This window comes from Carassius carassius, chromosome 11 (genome assembly GCF_963082965.1).
Source record: "Carassius carassius chromosome 11, fCarCar2.1, whole genome shotgun sequence".
Lineage (NCBI taxonomy): Eukaryota > Metazoa > Chordata > Actinopteri > Cypriniformes > Cyprinidae > Carassius > Carassius carassius.
In genome coordinates this window covers 33,390,921-33,414,979 of record NC_081765.1, presented here as the reverse complement: position 1 = coordinate 33,414,979, position 24,059 = coordinate 33,390,921, and positions in this window count along the sequence as shown.

The following is a 24,059-nucleotide window of genomic DNA, read 5'->3' as shown; positions in this document are numbered from 1 at the left end:
TGTTCTGCTGTTTTGTGTTCATCTGCTTCTGCCCATTTGATCTTTTTACTTTGACTATCACTCTATACAAACAGATACATCAATACTTTCTCAAATAATTATTCACTGATAAATTTTACATTCAATGTATGCGAGACTGGATGCTTTCAATTGATTTCCATATTGAACTGTCAGACACTGAACTGCTGCGCTCAAACTTAAAATACAGTGAATTAAGCTACAAACACGATAATGCATAATGTTTCCATCTAACATGTTTTTGAGGTGTAGCTTGTCATATTAATGGAGTGTTTCAGAAGTTAACAGTAAACTGGTTGCCTCACCTGAATATGTTTGTATATTTGTGTTGAATGTTATCTTTGGAGTGGAAATATGGATGTATAAAAAGAGTATCACTAAAATATATCACCATATGCAAATGTATTTGATATAGAAAGCAAAGTATCTATTAAAAAACTGTTACTCAAACATCTGTAAGCATGCATAGATAGGGTTTAATGCATAGTTTTCATGTCTCATGATATCAGACCAGGCTGTAGTTGGCTTTTTTCTTCACCTCAGTATCTTGTTCTTTCTGTAGCTGCTGAAGGATTCGGTTCTTGCTGAAGGGCAAACAGTAGCGGCCAGATAATTTCTCCAGGTGGGAATTGATGCTGAATCTTCCTGTTAATGGCTCTGAGCTCCTGCCAGAGAGCCTCTTGTCCTGGAGGACAGTTTTTCCTTCAGTGGCTCACTTCCAAGATTGGCAAACAAGGTTTCAAATCACATTTGAATGCCACTGTTTAGTCAGATTGGTAAGAGTAAACTCTATTTATATTAGTACACTGGGTAAAGTTTCAGTAGCATGAGAATAATCCCATTAATTATCGCTTTGGGCGTGTATGGAGTACCGTAAAAACTTGCCTAGCATTCACCCACAAGACCATAGGAACCACCTGGAACAACCTAGCAGCTACACACAAAGTACCCTAGAAACAGCCACCTAGAACAGCCTAGCAACCATTTCAAAGTGGTTGTGTGTCTTATGCGTTTGAGTTCCACCATTTTTGAGCAAAGAAACATTACAGCGACTAAAGAATCATTTTAACTGATCCACCATTGACATAGCTGCCATGTTTTGTTTATGTTTGAAAAGCTGCTTTTTCTCGCACTTGTGAGTTTCTATCTCGCGATTCTGACTTTTTAAATATTAACTCAGAATTGAGAGATAAAAAGGTCTTAATTACCTTTAATTTTTTTTATTGTGCAGGATAAAAGTAAGAATTCTAAGTTAACATTTCATTTGCATTTTTATGCATTTTTATATAGTTTATATATAAAAAGTTTGCATTGTTAAAATATAAACACTGCATTGAGAGAGAAAAAGTTGATTTATTAAATTTTTTTTGTTTATTTATTTATTTATTAATTTACTAATTTTTTTAAACCATGGCAGAAATATGAAATTACAGGCAATAAGGTATAATTGAGTATATATATTTTTTTATTTCATTCATTGATTCCAGATTATGACAGAAATTCCAATGGTTATACTTTACATTGACATATCTGCATTTAGCAGACACTCTTATTCAAAGTGGCATTAATTTCATTAGTTCATGCATTCAGTCGAACTCATGATGTTGAATTACAGTAAAGCATTGTAGTGTTGTACAGTGTAAAAACTGTATTACTGTAACCTTAAGAGCCACAAACATCATGAAGTTTTTAACGAGAACTCTTTAATATGTAAGGTAAATTACACATTAATTAACAAATCATTTTAAAAACATCAAATGCTGATTTTGGCCCGATTCACCTCTCTTTTTTTTTACCTTTTTGACTTGTGATTTTAGTAATCTGCTTACATAAATCTATTTCTTTAATGTTATACATTTAATTTATATTTGTGATGTTTATTTCAAGAAAATAAATAACTGTTAACATTAACGTTAACTAACGTTGTTAAGGTTAACTAATGTTGTTAAGGTTAACTAAAACTATATATATATATATATATATATTTTTTTTTTGTTGGTTAATTTAAATAAGGTTGAAATAAAATACAAGTATTTCATAGAAAAACTTAAACTAAATGAGAAATTTTGCCTTAATTAAAAAATACATTTAAGTTGAAGTACTGAAGTTATAAATAAAACTGAAATAAATTAAATATATCCTTAAAAAAAAACATAAAATCGACAAAAACAGCAACAAAATGTAAACTAAATATCTAAAATAAAATATAAAAATTTATATATAAGTAGTGATGTTGACTAAAAATAAAAATAAAAAAATGTTAAAAAGTTTTATTGAAATAAAGTTATTAGTTAAAAATAAAATAAACAGAAATACAAGTATATGTTTAATGAATTACAACTGAAAACTAAAACTGAAATACAAATTAATCAAAACTATTGGAAAATGTTTTTTCTTATATATATACAAAATAATTGAAATGTCAAAAACAGTATATAACAACATTGCTAAAAATGACATTCTTTTACTAACCGTTTGCTGTCAAAGAAAAAACGACTGTGTTTCAGGCCGTCGTTCCTACCCTATTCCTGGAGAGTGTGAAATATTTTTCATACACATCTGAAAAAATAAATGCTATTAATATTAGTCGTATGAAATCCTTTAATTAAATCCTCTCTGTCTCGGCGGCTCTCGGGTTAATTACACAGTGTAAAGTTAATTAAACAGCAGGGTTAGGAGCGATGTGAACCCTCTGTGCTCCGGCGTTTGGTGAATGGCTGTTTTATACGAAGTGACGGAAGTCATCTACAAGTGTATTTTACATAATGTGTAGTTTCCCAAAAGAGGTGGGGGGGGAGTGTTCTCACAAGTTATCAGAATCAAATCTGTTCTATAAATTAATTAGAAATGTTCTGTATAATGATTTGCTGCAAATTAGATGGAAATGAGATAAAATATTCATTGAACTATCTGGGGAATCTGCCCAACAGGCTTGGGTCTGGCTCCAAACGCTGTCCATATGGCAATTATGTGCAGCAGTTTTGCAGAAGTGTTGGTCTGATGCCTGCTGGCAGACGGAGGCAGATCTGCTCGTATCTGATGTGTGTGGAGTGAAAGATAATGAGATTGTTGTAAGTCTTAAATACAGAACCTGCCCCGGGGTTTGCACTTCAGAGCTACGCCAATCTCGCCTGCTGTTGGCCTTTAAAAATGCATTTATTTTGTCTTCTTCATAAACTTCGGCAGCACTTTCACCAGCTGCTCTCTCTGATGCACAAACCGCTTTTGTTCGTAAAGTCTGCTGCAGTTTACTGCTTATTATATATGAGAGATGCTCTGTGAAAATGATTTTTTTCTGCTGTCAGAATTATTCCTGATATATATATTAAACAGTGCTGTAATTGTTAACTAAAACTAAAAGCATTGATGGTTTGGCAATTAAAATTGTATAAAATTTAAAATAAATAAAATTTTTTTAAAAAAATTAAAAAAAAAAAAAAAACTGTTAAAAGTTTAACAAAAAATAAAAATGTTATCTTGGCAACTAACTAAAATAAATAAAAATACTAAAATTACTATTACAAAAAAAAAAGAAGAAGAAAGAAAAAAAGAAGTACTGTTATTATTAACTAAAACAGAGACAATTAAAATCATTTTTGGAATTGGAAATATATTATAATGTAAAAAAAATTAAAAGTAATAGTACTTAAATAACAGTATGTAACTAAATAACAGTACTAAAACTGCTTAAAATTAATATATATATATATATATATATATATATATATATATATATATATATATATATATAAATATATATATATATATATATATATATATATAAGCTTTAAAATTGCAATGCTAAAATTGCTAATACAAATAAGAAAATACTGTTTTGTTAACTAAAACGAAAACAATTAAAATCATTTTTGGTATTGGACATTTAATATGTATATGAAAATGTAAAAAAATGTTAAATATATAATGTCTTAGTGACTAAATGAAAGAACAAATACATAGTATATAACTTTTATTACTAAAACTGAAATATAATAATAATAATGATAATAATTAATCAATTTTAAAATATGGATAAATACTAAGATAGTATATAAAGAATAATAACATAACACTGCTTTTAAATGCTGTCCTGTGTTGACCAGAGATGCAGGTGTTCACTCTCTGATAGTTTGATTGACTCCGCCCACTCATCATCCTCCACCAATCAGAACACTGGCTCGTCTCAGCTGCTCCTGCTGTAGAAGGGGTTAAAGCTCTTGTGGTCAATCAGTGAGATCGACCTGCTATCTTGACACATCTCCTACATATTTTATTTTCAAAAGTGTACTAAACTGTTTAGAAGCAGGTCTCTTAGAAGTGGTGTACGCCCCACTTCTTTCCGGGACTTTTCCAAACTTGAAGTTGTTAAATCCCTTCTGAAAAATAGCAATCTTTATAACACCTTTTTGAGCAATTATAGACCAATATCAAATCTTCCTTGATAAATGATATTCACTTAAATTATAAGTATAAGTGCTGGTATTGCTAGATCTCAGTGCTGCGTTTGACACTGTAGACTGCATACTTCTACAGAGACTGGAAGACTGGGTCGTGCTTTCTGGGATGGTACTCAAATGGAGAAGTTATTTTGTGAGTATAGGAGAGCATAAGTCTAAGTGGACGTCCATGACATGTGGAGACCCACAAGGCTCCGTTCTTGCACCGCTCTTGTTTAGGCAATTTGGTAATATTTGTTTCTTTCTCATTATTTGACTTAGTGGGAACATACACAGGCTATGCATATGCCATGAGATATACAGCTATGCTGATGATACGCAGATTTACCTAGCCTTATCTCCAAATGACTACAGCCCCATTGAGTCCCTCTGCCAATGCATTGATGAAATTAGTAGTTGGATGTGCCAGAACTTTCTTCAGTTAAACAAGGAAAAACTGAAGTTATTGCATTTGGAAACAAAGATGAAGTGTTAAAGGTGAATGCATACCTTAACTCTAGGGGTCAAACAACTAAAAATCAAGTCAGGAATCTTGGTGTGATTCTGGAGACAGACCTTAGTTTCAGTAGTCAAATCAAAGCAGTAACTAAATCAGCATACTATCATTTAAAAAACATTGCAAGAATTAGATGTTTTATTTCCAGCCAAGACTTGGAGAAACTTGTTCATGCCTTTATCACCAGCAGGGTGGACTATTGTAATGGGCTCCTCACCGGCCTTCCCAAAAAGACCATTAGACAGCTGCAGCTCATCCAGAACGCTGCTGCCAGGATTCTGACTAGAACCAGAAAATCTGAGCATATCACACCAGTCCTCAGGTCCTTACACTGGCTTCCAGTTACATTTAGGATTGATTTTAAATTACTTTTACTCGTCTATAAATCACTCAATGACCTAGGACCGAAATATATTGCAGATATGTTCACTATATAAGCCTAAAATACCACTCAGATCATTAGTATTGAGTCAGTTAGAAATACCATCGGTTCACACAAAACAAGGGGAGTCCGCCTTTAGTTACTATGCCGCCCGCAGTTGGAATCAGCTTCCAGAAGAGATCAGATGTGCTAAAACACTAGTCACATTTAAATCTAGACTCAAAACTCATCTGTTTAGCTGTGCATTTAGTGAACGTGCATGTCCGAACTGATTGCACTGTATTTTATGCAATGATTGTCTTAAATTCATTTTAAATCCATTTTTAAATCAATTTCAAAGTTTTTTAATTTCTTGTTTAATTTTTGTGATCAATTAATTTACATTTATTTTTATAATTATTTTACTTTCTCTTATATAAAGCACTTTAAATTACCATTTTGTACGAAATGTGCTATAGAAATAAACTTGCCTTGCCTTGCCTTTGTTTCTCAAATCTTTCCTCCCCGCGGTTGAGTAATCTAATGTTTCCTCTGATCTCCCACCTCATCTGTGGATTGCTTTTGTTTTTTTATTAGTTTGGGCCTCTATTTTGAGCTCTTTAGTGGGTGTTGTGTCTCCACAGCCCCTTAAAGAAAACCATTTTCTTTTGAATTGTGTTTTTCTCTAGTTTATTTTCCCATTATTGCCAAATTGATCTGAGAGTACCAGTTAGCAGATTATATTTAAATATTCAACAGTTTTATTTTAATATTATTTATATACTATTCAAATTTATACTATTATATTATTATATGTTACCCGTTTATATTTTTATTAATATTTAGATTTAGATTTTTTTTTTAGATTTTTTTTGTTTTCATTTTAATTTCAGTTAAATTATTTTTTTTGTTTTAATTATTATTATTATTATTATTATTAATATTATTATTATTTTGAATGTACATATGTCAGGATTATTATAATTAACTAAAACTAAATTTAAAGCTAAAATTAAAGCCATCAAAAACTAAACATTTAAAATGAAATGAAAAAAAAAATAAAATATAAATAGGACAAGTTTTCTCACTTTCATTTAGTTGAACTAGATCTACTAAAATAACTAAAACATAAATTGGAATTGAGGCTGGTCTCTCTCGGTTCTCTCTGCTCTCGCGGCGCTCGCTGCTCTAGCTGTCTCCACCCTTCTGATCAGTGACAGCTGGGGTTTCTTGCCTCATGGCGAGTGGTCCACGATCTTCGCCTCGACTGTTCCAGATCATGGACTGAGTTGTTATTTGTTATTTTCAGGTAGTGGGTATTTTCTTTGATCACTTTTATTATTTAGTTAACACAGCGTAGGAAAGCAGTGGCCCGGAAGACTCACTCTGTTTGTTGTTTTCTTCGGGAGCAGATAAGATCTTGCCTACAGAGTTAGATAGTCAGGTTTTCGGTTTTCCTTTTGCTGCCCTACCTGTACTATTAGTTTGATTTATTGTTTATTGTTGGTGCGCTCTCTCATTTGTTTCATTAAAAGAAACGATTTACACCTTGAAACCTCACCCAATCGTCTGTGATTCTTAATATGTACGGTCCTTGTCTTACATGTGTTTTAACGAGCCAAATTAGATAAAGGGCCGTCACATATTTGGGGGCTCATCCGGGATTGAATTTTGTGTGGCTTTGTTTGATCTTTTGATCTGCTCACACTTTGTATTTGTTACTTGAGTAACTTCAGTAACTTTGTTGAATCACAGTCGATTGGTGTGTGTATACTTTCTCGTGTAGTTCTCGTTAAATTTTTTCCTTCTAATAACCAGACGTTATTTTTAATCATGTTTGAATTAGCGAACTTCATTGCGAAACCGACGCAAGCTGAGCTGTTTCAAATTAATAGAGTAGATCTTACGAAGATTGCTGCTTATTTTAAGGTCAATTTTCGTAAGACTTCAACTAAACAGGAGCTTCAGATTCTGCTTGTTGATTCATTGCATGAACAAGGTGTTTTTGGTGATGAGGAAAAGATGACGGATTATCCTGATGTTGAATTTGAAGGTAGTTCTGAAGATCTTGCGATGCAGATTAAAAAATTGCAGTTACAAGCTAAAGAGCACGATATAGTTTTGTTGAGAGAGAGAGAAGAGTGGGAGCGTGAGAGAGAGAGAACTAGAGATCGTGAGAGACATGAACTTGAACTGAAAAAGCTCGAAATGGAGCAAGCGTGCCGTCTAAAAGAGATTGAGTTAAGCGCTCGTGAGAGGGGTTTATCTGACACTTCTGATTTTGACGTGAGTCGTATTGTTCCTCCTTTTCGAGAACAAGAAGTTGATAAATTTTTTGCTCTTTTTGAACGCGTCGCTGTCAATATGAAATGGCCGAAGACTTTTTGGCCCATGTTGTTACAGTGTGTTTTTGTGGGTAAAGCCCAGGAAGTTTTTTCCTCTTTATCAGTCGAAGACTCTCTTAATTATGAGCAAGTGAAGACATCCGTTCTCAGAGTTTATGAGCTAGTCCCCGAGGCTTATCGTCAGAAATTTCGTAATTTACGGAAAACTGATGAGGCTTACGTTGAGTTCGTTCGGGAGAAAGAATCACTGTTTGATCGTTGGTGTGCTTCCATGAAAGTGACTACTTTTGAAGAGCTTCGTGAACTGATTATTTTAGAGGAATTTAAAAACTGCTTACCAGAACGCGTTGTAATCTATCTTAATGAGCAAAAAGCTTCTAAATGTTCTGTTGCTGCGACATTGGCTGACGAATATGTGCTCACACATAGGAACGTGTTTAGTGTTGCACCGAAGTTACCTTCAGCCAACAGCACTCGGTCTTCTCAGCGTAATTTTGATAAAGCGGATGCTAAGTTCTGATAAGTCTGTGTTCTCACCCATTTGTTTCTATTGTAAGAAACGCGGACACATTATTTCTGAGTGCAGTGTGCTCAAAAAGAAAAACCGTGTTCCTAAACCGGTAGGTTTATTGATGACGTCCGTGCCACAAGTGGAAGGACTTGAGTTGTTGGCTTCGGAAGCTGACAGGTGTGAAAATGAGGGATATGTGCCGTTTTTGATGGACGGATTTGTATCTTTGTCAGGTAGTGCTTCGCGCAAACCAGTCAAGATACTTCGTGATACAGGCGCTGCGCAGAGTTTTATTCTGGAAGGAATATTGCCGTTGTCTGATGAGAGCTCTGTTGGTTCAAGTGTCTTAGTACAAGGATTTGAGATGGGCTTCGTTAAGGTACCTTTGCACGAGATCGAAATTGAATCTTCCCTTGTGTCTGGCCGCGTTGTTGTTGGAGTGCGACCATGTCTTCCCGTTCGAGATGTCACGTTTATCTTAGGGAATGACTTAGCGGGAGGAAAAGTTTTTGCTAGCCCTGAGGTAACTGATGATCCTTTTTTGTATCTTACTGTTGCTGATGCCTTAGCTCAGGAATATCCTGAGGTTTTTCCCTCATGTGCTATTTCTCGCGCTATGACTCAGAGACTACAAGATAAAAACCTTATTGAATCAGAAAGTGAGTGTAATTTTGATTTGAGTGATACATTCTTTTCTAATTCTGATTTTTGTGAAGTGAAATGTTCAAATTTTGTTGACGGTTCAGATAGTGCCGTTAAAAAATTAGATGAACATTTTATGGGGCCTACTAAATTGTCTCTGTCTCGCGAGCAGCTTATGGTTGAACAGAGGAAAGATGAGAAATTGTCATCCCTTTTTGAAGCTTGCAGCAACGTTGTTCCTGCTGAGCAACTCGAACACGTATCGCAAGGATACTTTGTAGAAGATGGAGTGTTGATGAGGAAGTGGAGACCACCTACTGCATCTGCTGATGATGAGTGGCAAATCGTCAAACAGATAATAGTTCCCTCCTCGTACCTCTTTGAAATTTTGAGTCTTGCGCATGATAACCCGTTTGCCGGTCACTTAGGAGTAAATAAAACGTACGATCGAATACTCCGAAATTTTTTCTGGCCTGGCCTGAAAACTGATGTAGCAAGTTATTGCAGAAGCTGTCATGTGTGCCAAATGACGGGAAAACCGAACCAGAATGTTTCACCTGCTCCGTTGTATCCTATTCCAGCTATCGGTGAACCATTTGAGCGTGTGATGATCGATTGTGTCGGTCCTTTGCCTCGCACGAAGTCGGGAAACCAATATCTGCTCACTATAATGTGCACGTCAACGCGTTTTCCAGAGGCTATTCCTCTGCGTAAAATCACTGCACCAGTGATTGTAAAATCACTTATAAAGTTCTTTTCACTGTTTGGACTTCCACGTACTATTCAGTCAGACCAAGGCACGAATTTTATGTCCCGTGTGTTCAGGCAAGCTTTAGCTCAGCTGCATATCCAACATTGCACCTCAAGTTGTTACCATCCAGAAAGTCAGGGAGTACTTGAGAGGTTCCACCAGACTTTAAAATCAATGCTGCGTGCGTTTTGCCTTGAGTTTCAAAAAGATTGGGGACGAAGGAGTGCCTATGGTCATGTTCGCAGTGAGAGAAGTAGTGCAGGAGTCGTTAGGTTTTAGTCCGGCCGAGTTAGTGTTCGGGCATACTGTTCGTGGCCCACTGAAGCTGATTCGGGATCATTGGACTAGTGATATAACTCAAAATAACATACTTGACTATGTCTCAGGTTTTCGTTTTAAGTTGCATCGTGCATGCGAATTGGCCAAAGAGAATTTAGAGATTGCACAGCAACGAATGAAGAAGCATTTTGATCGTCGTGCTAAACTTCGTAGCTTTACTCCTGGTGACAAGGTGCTTGTGCTGATGCCAGTGCCTGGGTCTGCCTTGCAGGCTCGTTATTATGGTCCCTATCGAGTGAAAGAAAAGGTGAGTGAGCTTGATTATGTTATCTCGACGACAGACAGAAGAAAGAAAACTCGTCTCTGTCACATTAACATGCTCAAGCCGTACTTTGAGAGATCGCCAGATTTGTCTGGAAGAAAGTCGGCTGTTTTAACTGTCTCACCCACAGACTTTCCGGTGGCCGGAGGACAGGCGCTGTCCAGTGCTGATATACCTGACACCGAGGCGCTGTCCAGTCCTGAATCTTCGATTCACCCATTGTGTTCTGCTGTATCGGAAAGCGGTGATGATTCTTCTTTCGAGGAGGATGTAGAGTTTCCTTCTACCGAACTGGTTGCGGGAAGATTGAAAAATTCTGAGATCATTCAAACCTTAGACTCGCACCTTTCTCATTTGACCGTTGCCAAACGAGCTGATGTGACTAATATTATTCAGACGTACAGTAATTTGTTCTCTGATATTCCATCTCGTACTTCATTAATAGAGCATGACATCGATATTGGTGACTCGTTGCCTATTAAACAGCACGCATATCGGGTTAGTCCTGAAAAGAGAATGTTGTTGCAAAATGAGGTGACCTTCATGCTTGAGAATGACATCGCAGAGCAAAGTTTTAGTCCTTGGAGCTCACCCTGTTTGCTCGTAAAAAAACTTGACAGTACATTTCGTTTTTGTACTGATTTTAGACGCGTTAATGCTGTGACCAAACCAGATAGTTATCCATTGCCTCGTATGGAAGATTGCGTGGATCATGTAGGTAATGCTGTGTTCGTTACGAAGATCGATCTGCTTAAAGGATACTGGCAGGTGCCGTTGTCAGATCGTGTGAAAGAAATCAGTGCGTTCGTAACACCAGATAATTTTCTCCATTATACCGTAATGGCTTTCGGTTTACGAAACGCACCGGCAACCTTTCAGAGACTGGTCAATCGCGTCCTCGAAGGCATGCATAACGTTGAAGCATATTTGGATGACTTGGTCCTTTACAGCGCGTCTTGGTCAGAACATGTGGAGCAACTCAGCAACTCGCGCTTTTCAGTCGTTTGTCTCAAGCTAACCTTACGGTTAATTTAGCTAAGTGTGAATTCGGCCGAGCTACGGTCACTTATTTGGGAAAGTTGTTATTTGATTGTTGGTGGCGGTCAGGTTCGACCCGTTGAGTCGAAGGTAGAGTCCATCACTCATTTTCCCATGCCCAATACACGTCGTGAGCTTCGTCGAATTTTTTGGGTATGGTTGGGTACTACAGAAATTTTTGTAAGAATTTTTCTGTAGTTGCTTCGCCCTTAACCGACCTTCTTAGTCCTAAGGTTCCATTTAAATGGTCTGAGATTTGTCAATCGAGTTTTGAGAGAATTGAAGCCCTTTTAGTTAATTCTCCTGTTTTGTCTGCTCCTGATTTTACTACTCCGTTTTCTCTTGCTGTTGATGCAAGTAACACTGGTGCTGGAGCTGTTCTCCTTCAATCAGATCACATTGGCATCGAGCATCCTGTTTGCTTTTTTTCACGTAAATTTAATAAACGACGTTACTCGACTATTGAGAAGGAGGCGCTCGCCCTTGTTCTTGCTATTCAACATTTTGACGTTTACGTTGGTTCTGTTTCGTACCCACTGACTGTTTACACGGATCACAATCCCTTGATTTTTATTGATCGGGTGAAAAATAACAATCAACGTTTGATGCGTTGGAGTTTATTCCTACAGCCTTTTGAGCTTGACATTCGTCACATTCGGGGTAAGGTTGCGGATGCTTTATCTCGCATCTAAATTAATTGTGGTTGCGGATGCTTTATCTCGCATCTAAATTAATTGCAGTCTCTGAGGTAAGATATATATTTTCACCCTACAATTAATTATTTAAGGGTGAGGGTGTTATGTGGTGGTGCTTTAAATTACTGAATGTTAATTGTTCTATCTGAGATCGCAGGTGCAGTCATGAATGACATCATGGGAAGCCCCGTATTTAAGCCGGTCCGGAATTGAGGCTGGTCTCTCTCGGTTCTCTCTGCTCTCGCAGCGCTCGCTGCTCTAGCTGTCTCCACCCTTCTGATCAGTGACAGCTGGGGTTTCTTGCCTCATGGCGAGTGGTCCACGATCTTCGCCTCGACTGTTCCAGATCATGGACTGAGTTGTTATTTGTTATTTTCAAGTCAGGTAGTGGGTATTTTCTTTGATCACTTTTATTATTTAGTTAACACAGCGTAGGAAAGCAGTGGCCCGGAAGACTCACTCTGTTTGTTGTTTTCTTCGGGAGCAGATAAGATCTTGCCTACAGAGTTAAATAGTCAGGTTTTCGGTTTTCCTTTTGCTGCCCTACCTGTACTATTAGTTTGATTTATTGTTTATTGTTGGTGCGCTCTCTCATTTGTTTCATTAAAAGAAACGATTTACACCTTGAAACCTCACCCAATCGTCTGTGATTCTTAATATGTACGGTCCTTGTCTTACATGTGTTTTAACGAGCCAAATTAGATAAAGGGCCGTAACAGTGTGTGTGTGTGTCTCTGTGTGTGTGTGTGTGTGTGTGTGTGTGTGTGTGTATATTGTTTATTTATATATATATGTTTGTATAGTTTTGCATTTTAGTTTTACTTAGTTAATTTTGGTAACAATTTGTATTTCTGTCATTTTTATGTCTATATAGTTTTTGAATTTCATTTTCATTTTATTTATTTAACTTTTTATGTTATTAGTTTTAAGTTCAAAAACATTAACCCAGATCAGCAGCAAAATCGTTGCAATTATATGCTGAATATTCAATATCGCTCATCCCTACTAGATAACACAAAAACACCAGACATCAGTGCAGTTTGTTTACTTGCATAATTAGACTTGATCATCTCTCTCATCTTGTGCAGTAATTTACATTAAAGGCAGGGTAGGTAAAAAAAATGTATAAAAAACTTTTTTTTCAAAGTTGTTTAAACTTTATTTATATATCAATACATAATTAAAATGTAAGTACTCTGAAAAAGAAAGTATAAAAATCGAGTGACTGTAGACCTCTCACGACTGTTTTAAAGACAGCTCATTATTTCCATTCACTCCACCCCCTCCCTTCTGGGCTCCTATAACGTTAGATTATTTATCGTCTCTTCTACGGCTCGCTAAGTAATGTTATGTTAGCTATATTACGCAGCTACGTGTGCTAATGACACATGCTTCATGAAAAAAATATGTATGATCAAAATACAAAAAGAAAGATTTACCTGTCCAGCAGAAATAAAGCCATCAAGGAGTCACTTTTCAGCCCCTTGAGTTCCCTCAGTTCTCGCCATCGCTGGAAAGCCACGCCGATATTAACTCGCATTTTATTTCTTTGTTTATCCAAAGACTTTTTGTCCATTGCCTTTTCTTGTACTGTTACTGTCTTCCTTTTTTGCCTGGTTTGCCTTCACTAACTGCATAGGCTGGTACTATGAATTTTGCTTGCTGTTTCTCTGCCATTGTTTTGGTATTCCTAGGATCCGTGCCTGTTGAATTCCTCAAATCAAACGTGCGCGCGCAAGTGGGCAGGTCATGTGTGGCAAAAGGGTGGTTGCCATGGTTGCGAGAGAGTGACAGTCGCCTAAGCCAATCCTATGTTTCGTCCCGAATGGAAATAATGAGCTGTGTTTAATACAGATTAAACGGTCTAGAGTCACTCGATTTTTATACTCTTTTTATCAGAGTACTTACATTTTAAATATGCATTGATATATATAGAAAGTTTAAACAAATTTGGAAGAAAGTTGTTTATACATTTATTACCTACCCTGCCTTTAAGTCTTTAATTCCCTTTTATGCTTCATTATTACATTTGCTATTTGACCTGCCATCTTTGCTTACCAAAGTGGAAAAGGAAAATATAATATAATATGCATAATTTTAGTGATTGAAAAGTCTTTCTATTTTTAATTTGCCATATTCATATGCCATAATAAATTCTCCCAAAAACATTGTAATATATTTAATATATCACTGTAATAAATGAGTGGTTTACGACCTTCGTTTGTTCATTTTCTCCTCGGTATTAAATGGATTCATCAGTGTTTGTAAGGCGTGGTATGGTTTCCAGTAATGGCAGCAGTATTTTCCCGGGATATCCATCATCTTGTCCGGCTCATGAGAAATAATTTTCCCATCACATATGGTGTGAGATTTCATTCTGTTTGTGTGAGACACTGAGACACAGCCGCTGCTTTTCGGCCCTTTGACTAAATGTTAAAAAATAGTGTTGCATTATTACAGATTATTCAGGCCAAGAACCACCAACTTAGACTAATCACAGCAAGCCTTATTCATATGCATTTTTTTCTAAGGTTTTTTTTTTGGTGGTGTGTCATTGAGAGACTATTATAGTTTTTATTTAGATTTTGTCAGAATAATTCTTTTTGTTTTGGTTTATTTTTAGTTTTTTTTGTGTCATTTGTATGTTTTTAAATGTCGATAGTTAATAATTTTCCTAATAGTTTCTTTAATTATTTTTATTGTTTAGTCATGTTTATTCATTTTGTATTTATTTTAAATATGTCTATGTGATTTTTAAAGGTACATTTTAGTTTAATTTAATTTTAGTAATTTTGTTGTCACTTTTATTATTATTAGTTTTAAATATATTTGACTATAATTAGAAATGTTGCCTTGTCTTCTATCCAAAACCAGTTATTTATATTTTATTTTTATTTCAGTTAACATTTTATTCTATTTCAAGCAATGGATTTTTTTGTGGTTTAAATACAAAAATAGTATTTTTATTTTAAAAATGAATATTTTTATTTTCTTTATTTACAAAAAAAAAAAAAAAACGAAAAAACCCCCCCCCATGTATTATGTGTATTATAACCATGATATAATAATAATAGAGCGACATGAGAAAAAGAGGAGAAAAAAATATTTGATGAAATTGGACATCTATTTAGCTAATGGTTTTGTTTCCAAACCTCAATAGATGTTGTATGATTAGATTTATTTTATTAAAACTATATAAAATGCAATGCATTCAAAAAATTGCCCGCAATAAATCACAGGGCTTTAACCGATGGCACCAGCAGCACTGCAGCAGGTCACAGCGCTCGTACAAACATGAGAAAATCCCCTTGCAGTTTTTTTTTGGACTTCTTGGAAATATTATTTTCCTCCATACATGGTTTCAAGGCACAAAGAGATTGTGCCTCCTCGAGCGCAGCTGTGTCTCTCTGCCCTCGTCTCTTCTGATGAATGCAGAGGTGGATGAAAGCCCAGGTGTAGCAGAGAGAAGAGAGGATCTCGAGAGAGAGAGAGAGAGAGAGAGAGAGAGAGAGAGAGAGATTGACAGACACAGAGGGACATCAAAAGTGCTGTCTGTTCCCTGGGTCTGAAGGACTCTCGGGTGCGAGCGGCTCAACAAACAAGAAAGCAGGTCTGTATCTCCCCAAGCCGGCGCTGCACACATATAACATCATGTCTTTCCTTCACCACAGGGAGCCTTTTTTATATTTCACAAACACTTCTGCTGCTGCTTTCTCAGAGCCGTGGGAACCTCAAGACTCTCTCAAGACTCTCCCTTCAGTATTAACAGGTTGTTTTGTTGCTCGTGAAGATCTTTGGGTGTACAGTGGTGGATGTTTGCTGCACATGGCTGTGTGTGAAATTATCAAAAAGAAGCTATTATTAGCTATTCTCACCTGAGAAGCAAATGCACTAATATATATATATATATATATATATATATATATATATATATATATATATATATATATATACACAGGTGCTTTTCAATGAATTAGAATGTCTTGGAAAAGTTCATTTATTTCAGTAATTCAACTCAAATTGTGAAACTCGTGTATTAAATAAATTCAATGCACAAAGACTGAAGTAGTTTAAGTCCTTGGATCTTTCATTGTGATGATTTAGGCTCACATGTAACAAAAACCCACCAATTCACATCTCAACAAATTAGAGTACTACATAAGACCAATGAAAAATAACATTTTAGTGAATTGTTGGCCTTCTGGAAAGTATGTTAATTTACTGTACATGAACTCAATACTTGGTAGAGGCTCCTTTTGCTTTAATTACTGTCTCAGTTTGGCGTGGCATGGAGGTGATCAGTTTGTGGCACTGCTGAGGTGGTCTGGAAGCCCAGGTTTCTTTGACAGTGGCCTTCAGCTCATCTGCATTGTTTGGTCTCTTGTTTCTCATCTTCCTCTTGACAATACTCCATAGTTTCTTTCTGGGGTTCAGGTCTGGAGTGTTTGCTGGTCATTTAACCAACCTTTGGTGCTTTTGGCAGTGTGGACAGGTGACAAATCCTGCTGGAAAATGAAATCAGCATCTTCAAAAAGCTGCTCAGCAGAAGGAAGCATGAAGTGCTCCAAGATTTCTTGGTAAACTGGTGCAGTGACTTTGGTTTTAAAAAACACAATTGACCAAAACCAGCAGATTACATTGCACCCCAAATCATCACAGACTGTGGAAACTCAACACTGGACTTCAAGCAGCTTGAGCTATGAGCTTCTCCACCCTTCCTCCAGACTCTAGGACCTTGGTTTCCAAACGAAATACAAAACTTGCTCATCTGAAAAGAGGACTTTGGACCACTGGGCAGCAGTCCAGTTCATCTTCTCCTTAGCCCAGGTAAGACATCTCTGACATTGTCTGTGGTTCAGGAGTGGCTTAACAACAGGAATATGACAAGTGTATCCATATTCCTCGTCACGTCTGTGTGTGGTGCTCTTGATGCCTTGACCCCAGCCTCAGTCCATTCCTTGTGAAGTTCACTCAAATTCTTGAATCGATTTTGACAACACAAAGACTGTGGTTCTCTCGGTTGGTTGTGCATCTTTTTCTTCCACACTTTTTCCTTTCACTCAACTTACTGTTAACATGCCTGGATACAGCACTCTGTGAACAGCCAGCTTCTTTGTCTGTGGCTTACCCTCCTTGTGAAGGGTGTCAATGATTGTCTTCTGTCTTCCCCATGATTGTGAAGCCTAGTGAACCAAACTGAGAGACCATTTTGAAGGCTCAGGGAACCATTGCAGGTGTTTTGAGTTGATTAGTTGATTGGCATGTCATTATATTCTAATTTGTTGAGATGTGAATTGGTGGGTTTTCTGTTAAATGTGAGCCAAAAACATCACAATTAAAAGAACAAAAGACTTAGACTACTTCAGTCTGTGTTCACTTGAATTAATTTAATGCACGAGTTTCACAATTTGAGTTGAATTACTGAAATAAATGACCTTTACCTTGACATTCTAATTTATTGAGATGCACCTGTATGCAGTTTAATTAAATAGTGTACTAAAATAACTTAAATTGACTTAAAAATTATAGACTTTGACTAAATATATATATATATATATATACATTGCAGTGTTGATCTGTTGATCCAAACATCCAATACATGTATATCATAATAAATATTTATTTCCTGATCTATGGTGATCCTTAAAATAAAATTTTTTTTTTATATATATATATATATATGGTATTTTTTGTAAAATTTGATACAATTATAAATCATGTAAACACTCATGTGAGTCTTCTAGAAAAATACAGTCTGGTGAAGAAAATACAATAAATAAATAAGAGCTAAACAAAAGTGTATACACCTCCAAGCATTTGTCTAGTGCTTTTAAATAAACCCTTTATTAATGCATAAATAGAATGTATAAAAGAAAAATCATGTATTAAACAGCTTTGCAACAAGCTCTTAAATTACCACTAATGCACAGGGAAATCAATTAATGCAGTGAGACTGGCAATTTGTTTAGAGCATTACCTCTAAACACTGGGAATAGATGATAATAAAAAACCTTTATTGGAAAAGTCAGGACTGTGAGAACGGACACAACAATAGCTGGCCCATTACTGCATTCTTGGAGGGACACACATGACTGCTTCTTTTCTGCATTGGTCATTGCCTCTACAAATCTGTTCTTGGAGCGCCAGAATCAACAAGATGGATGTAGTCACTGAAAGTACGGCTGGGCACCCATGATAAGAAGCCCATGGCTCAGAAAGAAGCCAAAAAAGAGATGCTGGCTGAAAGCCTGGAGCAGTGTCTGGAAAAAAATCACAATCATATACAGAAAACAAAAGAGCCAAACCAGAGCGAAAAGCTCATTTGATCAATGTTCACACTGCTCTTTTCCATGCAATAAAATAATGACATTATAGAAAAACAATAGAAAATAGTTTGAATGATGCAATAGATTCAGCAATATTTCAAGTGTTTTGCACATTAAAAATTGCAGTGTGAATATGCATTAGATTCAAAACTCTGTTGATTCTACAACTATAGGCTCCTTTGATACTAGAAGCTTGAATGAATCAGAGCCGGCTTTTATTCTGCATTGCATCTTTACACAATTTTCAGGTAGCATTTCTACATTCTAATGCTTAATTTACATTGCACAGGTGGCATGAAAGCCCTTCTGAGATGGCACTTAGCTGTCTTTACACAGACTGTTTAAGGCTGCTCAGTGCTGGGATGAATGCATTTACACAAATTATAACTGTGTATTTTAACACTCAAGGCATAGGTGGATCAGAGCTGGTACAATGTAGTCTGGCTTTTATTCTTCATTGCATCTTTACACTGACTTTTAAGCAGGCACAGGCAGCCTTAACTGTCTTAAGCTGTGTAAAGAGACTTTAAGATGCAAAATAAATTTCAAAGTAGAAACAAAACAAAAAAAAGTAATTATAATTAATAGTGCATTTTGTCTTTTATCAACAATTAAAGTCTCTTGTGCACTTTGCATGAGCAGTTGCTCTCTAGATCGATCCCTAATGAGGTTTCATGATAGTTAGGATACTATCTCAGAAGATAGCTGGCTTTATCAACAGTAGACAGCAAGGCATCTTACTAGATATCGAAACAGGGTCTAAATAACACAGTGGCAAAACTGAGGCGAATGATATCATCTTATTTTCCACCCATTGTTTATGTAATCTAACACTTATTTGTGGATGCACATTTCCAGAGCATTTGCAGAAGCAATTATCCGTTACCCATTAATGCTCTTCTTCACTTCTAGCACAGACAGACATAAGTGAGTGTCTATGATGAAATCTCGCACTCCTATAATCACGGTCAGGTAAGAAAACCTGTTACACATCCTCTCATTTTCGTTTAGTGACTGTGGCAGTGGAAGTGCAGAGGTGGAGATGTGTGTCCTCTCCACCGATCTTCCTCATAGCAAATCTGAGTCACTTCAGGGCTCTCAAAGGTGCTCCGTTGGGCTCCTTTAATGTCCACGAGCTGAAGCACGTAACATCAGGAGGTCCTGGATATGTCACGCTTGTCACCTTGCTTTAAGTGCGTCTGGCAAGTGTGGGTACTGGATTAATATTATATAGCCTACGGAAAGACTGTCGTATCAGCTATGAAAGCGCGGTAATCATCGCTGGCAGATTTCTCATTTTATTCCTCACTCTGAATGAGCAGATAACATCCTTGTTGTCTAATATCACGGTTCTATAGAAAAGAAAGCAGACAATGATAGCAGAAGTACAGTACATCACAGAGACGTATATTTGATTTTTTTAGAGCATTTTAGAGCTCATCTGCAATATGTCTATAGGACCTTTCCTATCAGATGTCAAATAGAGGTTTAGAAGATGCTTTTTTAAGTTGTTTATTATTTCAGATGCAGCTTTTATCAGGTCACTTTATTTAGGTCACAGACTTGTCACTATAGGATACAATGCACAGTCAATATATAGAGGCCCATTTTCACCACTAAATAAAAAATAAAACAAGGCAATTGAGACTTTTTATCTCACAATTCTGACTTTATAACGCAATTCTACAGAATTTTCTAGTTTCTAGAAAAGTTTCTAGTTATAAAGTACGAGTTGCAAGATATAAAATGAAAGTTTTTAATTATAAAGTCAGAATTGCGAGACATAAAGTCAAAGTTTCTACAACCCGAATTCCGGAAAAGTTGGGACGTTTTTTAAATTTTAATAAAATGAAAACTAAAAGACTTTCAAATCACATGAGCCAATATTTTATTCACAATAGAACATAGATAACATAGCAAATGTTTAAACTGAGAAAGTTTACAATTTTATGCACAAAATGAGCTCATTTCAATTTTGATTTCTGCTACAAGTCTCAAAATAGTTGGGGCGGGGCATGTTTACCATGGTGTAGCATCTCCTTTTCTTTTCAAAACAGTTTGAAGACGTCTGGGCATTGAGGCTATGAGTTGCTGGAGTTTTGCTGTTGGAATTTGGTCCCATTCGTGCCTTATATAGATTTCCAGCTGCTAAAGAGTTCGTGGTCGTCTTTGACGTATTTTTCGTTTAATGATGCGCCAAATGTTCTCTATAGGTGAAAGATCTGGACTGCAGGCAGGCCAGGTTAGCACCCGGACTCTTCTACGACGAAGCCATGCTGTTGTTATAGCTGCAGTATGTGGTTTTGCATTGTCCTGCTGAAATAAACAAGGCCTTCCCTGAAATAGACGTTGTTTGGAGGGAAGCATATGTTGCTCTAAAACCTTTATATACCTTTCAGCATTCACAAAGCCTTCCAAAACATGCAAGCTGCCCATACCGTATGCACTTATGCACCCCCATACCATCAGAGATGCTGGCTTTTGAACTGAACGCTGATAACATGCTGGAAGGTCTCCCTCCTCTTTAGCCCGGAGGACACGGCGTCCGTGATTTCCAACAAGAATGTCAAATTTGGACTCGTCTGACCATAAAACACTATTCCACTTTGAAATAGTCCATTTTAAATGAGCCTTGGCCCACAGGACACGACGGCGCTTCTGGACCATGTTCACATATGGCTTCCTTTTTGCATGATAGAGCTTTAGTTGGCATCTGCTGATGGCACGGCGGATTGTGTTTACCGACAGTGGTTTCTGAAAGTATTCCTGGGCCCATTTAGTAATGTCATTGACACAATCATGCCGATGAGTGATGCAGTGTCGTCTGAGAGCCCGAAGACCACGGGCATCCAATAAAGGTCTCCGGCCTTGTCCCTTACGCACAGAGATTTCTCCAGTTTCTCTGAATCTTTTGATGATGTTATGATGAGATTTGCAAAGCCTTTGCAATTTGACGTTGAGGAACATTGTTTTTAAAGTTTTCCACAATTTTTTTACGCAGTCTTTCACAGATTGGAGAGCCTCTGCCCATCTTTACTTCTGAGAGACTCTGCTTCTCTAAGACAAAGCTTTTATAGCTAATCATGTTACAGACCTGATATCAATTAACTTAATTAATCACTAGATGTTCTCCCAGCTGAATCTTTTCAAAACTGCTTGCTTTTTTAGCTATTTGTTGCCCCCGTGCCAACTTTTTTGAGACCTGTAGCAGGCAGTGGATAAAATTAAGTGGATAAAAGTGTAAAATTTCTCAGTTTAAACATTTGCTACATTATCTATGTTCTATTGTGAATAAAATATTGGCTCATGTGATTTGAAATTCCTTTAGTTTTCATTTTATTAAAATGTAAAAAACGTCCCAACTTTTCCGGAATTCGGGTTGTAGTTATAAAGTCAGAATTGCGAGATATAAAATGAAAGTTTCTAGTTATAAAGTCAGAATTGCGAGACATAAAGTCAAAGTTTCTAGTTATAAAGTCAGAATTGCGAGACATACTCAAAGTTTCTAGTTATAAAGTCAGAATTGCGAGACATAAAGTCAAAGTTTCTAGTTATAAAGTCAGAATTGCGAGACATACTCAAAGTTTCTAGTTATAAAGTCAGAATTGCGTGACTTAAAGTCAAAGTTTCTAGTTATAAAGTCAGAATTGCGAGACATACTCAAAGTTTCTAGTTATAAAGTCAGAATTGTGAGACATAAAGTCAATGTTTTTAGTTATAAAGTCAGAATTGCGAGACATACTCAAAGTTTCTAGTTATAAAGTCAGAATTGCGTGACTTAAAGTCAAAGTTTCTAGTTATAAAGTCAGAATTGCGAGACATACTCAAAGTTTCTAGTTATAAAGTCAGAATTGTGAGACATAAAGTCAATGTTTTTAGTTATAAAGTCAGAATTGCGAGACATACTCAAAGTTTCTAGTTATAAAGTCATAATTGCGAGATATAAAAATAAAGTTTCTAGTTATAAAGTCAGAATTGCGAGACAGACTCAAAGTTTCTAGTTATAAAGTCAGAATTGCGAGACATACTCAAAGTTTCTAGTTATAAAGTCATAATTGCGAGATATAAAGTCAAAGTTACTAGTTATAAAGTCATAATTGCGAGATATAAAGTCAAAGTTTCTAGTTATAAAGTCAGAATTGCGAGACATACTCAAAGTTTCTAGTTATAAAGTCATAATTGCGAGATATAAAATGAAAGTTTCTAGTTATAAAGTCAGAATTGTGAGACATGAAGTCGAAATTTCTAATTATAAAGTCAGAATTGCGAGACATAGTCAAAGTTAATTATAAAGTCAGAATTGTGAGACATAGTCAAAGTTAATTATAAAGTCAGAATTGTGAGACATACTCAAAGTTTCTAGTTATAAAGTCAGAATTGCGAGACATAGTCAAAGTTAATTATAAAGTCAGAATTGTGAGACATAAAGTCAAAGGTTCTAGTTATAAAGTCAGAATTGCGAGACATAAGGTAAAAGTTTCTAGTTATAAAGTCAGAATTGTGTGACATACTCAAAGTTTAGTTATAAAGTCAGAATTGTGAGACATACTCAAAGTTAATTATAAAGTCAGAATTGTGAGACATAAAGTCAAAGTTTCTAGTTATTAAGTCAGAATTGTGAGACATAAAGTCAAAGTTTCTAGTTATAAAGTCAGAATTGTGAGACATACTCAAAGTTTCTAGTTATAAAGTCAGAATTGTGAGACATAGTCAAAGTTTCTAGTTATAATGTCAGAATTGCGAGACATAGTCAAAGTTAATTATAAAGTCAGAATTGTGAGACATAAAGTCAAAGTTTCTAGTTATAAAGTCAGAATTGCGAGACATAAAGTCAAAGTTTCTAGTTATAAAGTCAGAATTGCGAGACATAGTCAAAGTTAATTATAAACTCAGAATTGTGAGACATAAAGTCAAAGTTTCTAGTTATAAAGTCAGAATTGCGAGACATAAAGTAAAAGTTTCTAGTTATAAAGTCAGAATTGCGAGACATAAAGTCAAAGTTTCTAGTTATAAAGTCAGAATTGCGAGACATAGTCAAAGTTAATTATAAAGTCAGAATTGTGAGACATAAAGTCAAAGTTTCTAGTTATAAAGTCAGAATTGCGAGACATAAAGTAAAAGTTTCTAGTTATAAAGTCAGAATTGTGAGACATACTCAAAGTTAATTATAAAGTCAGAATTGTGAGACATAAAGTCAAAGTTTCTAGTTATAAAGTCAGAATTGCGAGACATACTTAAATTTTCTAGTTATAAAGTCAGAATTGTGAGACATACTCAAAGTTTCTAGTTATAAAGTCAGAATTGTGAGACATAAAGTCAAATTTTCTAGTTATTAAGTTAGAATTGTGAGACATAAAGTCAAATTTTCTAGTTATTAAGTCAGAATTGTGAGACATAAAGTCAAATTTTCTAGTTATTAAGTCAGAATTGTGAGACAAAGTCAAAGTTTCTAGTTATTAAGTCAGAATTGTGAGACATAAAGTCAAAGTTTCTAATTATTAAGTCAGAATTGTGAGACATAAAGTCAAAGTTTCTAGTTATTAAGTCAGAATTGTGAGACATACTCAAAGTTTCTAGTTATAAAGTCAGAATTGTGAGACATAAAGTCAAAGTTTCTAGTTATTAAGTCAGAATTGTGAGACATAAAGTCAAAGTTTCTAGTTATTAAGTCAGAATTGTGAGACATAAAGTCAAATTTTCTAGTTATTAAGTCAGAATTGTGAGACATACTCAAAGTTTCTAGTTATAAAGTCAGAATTGTGAGACATAAAGTCAAAGTTTCTAGTTATTAAGTCAGAATTGTGAGACATACTCAAAG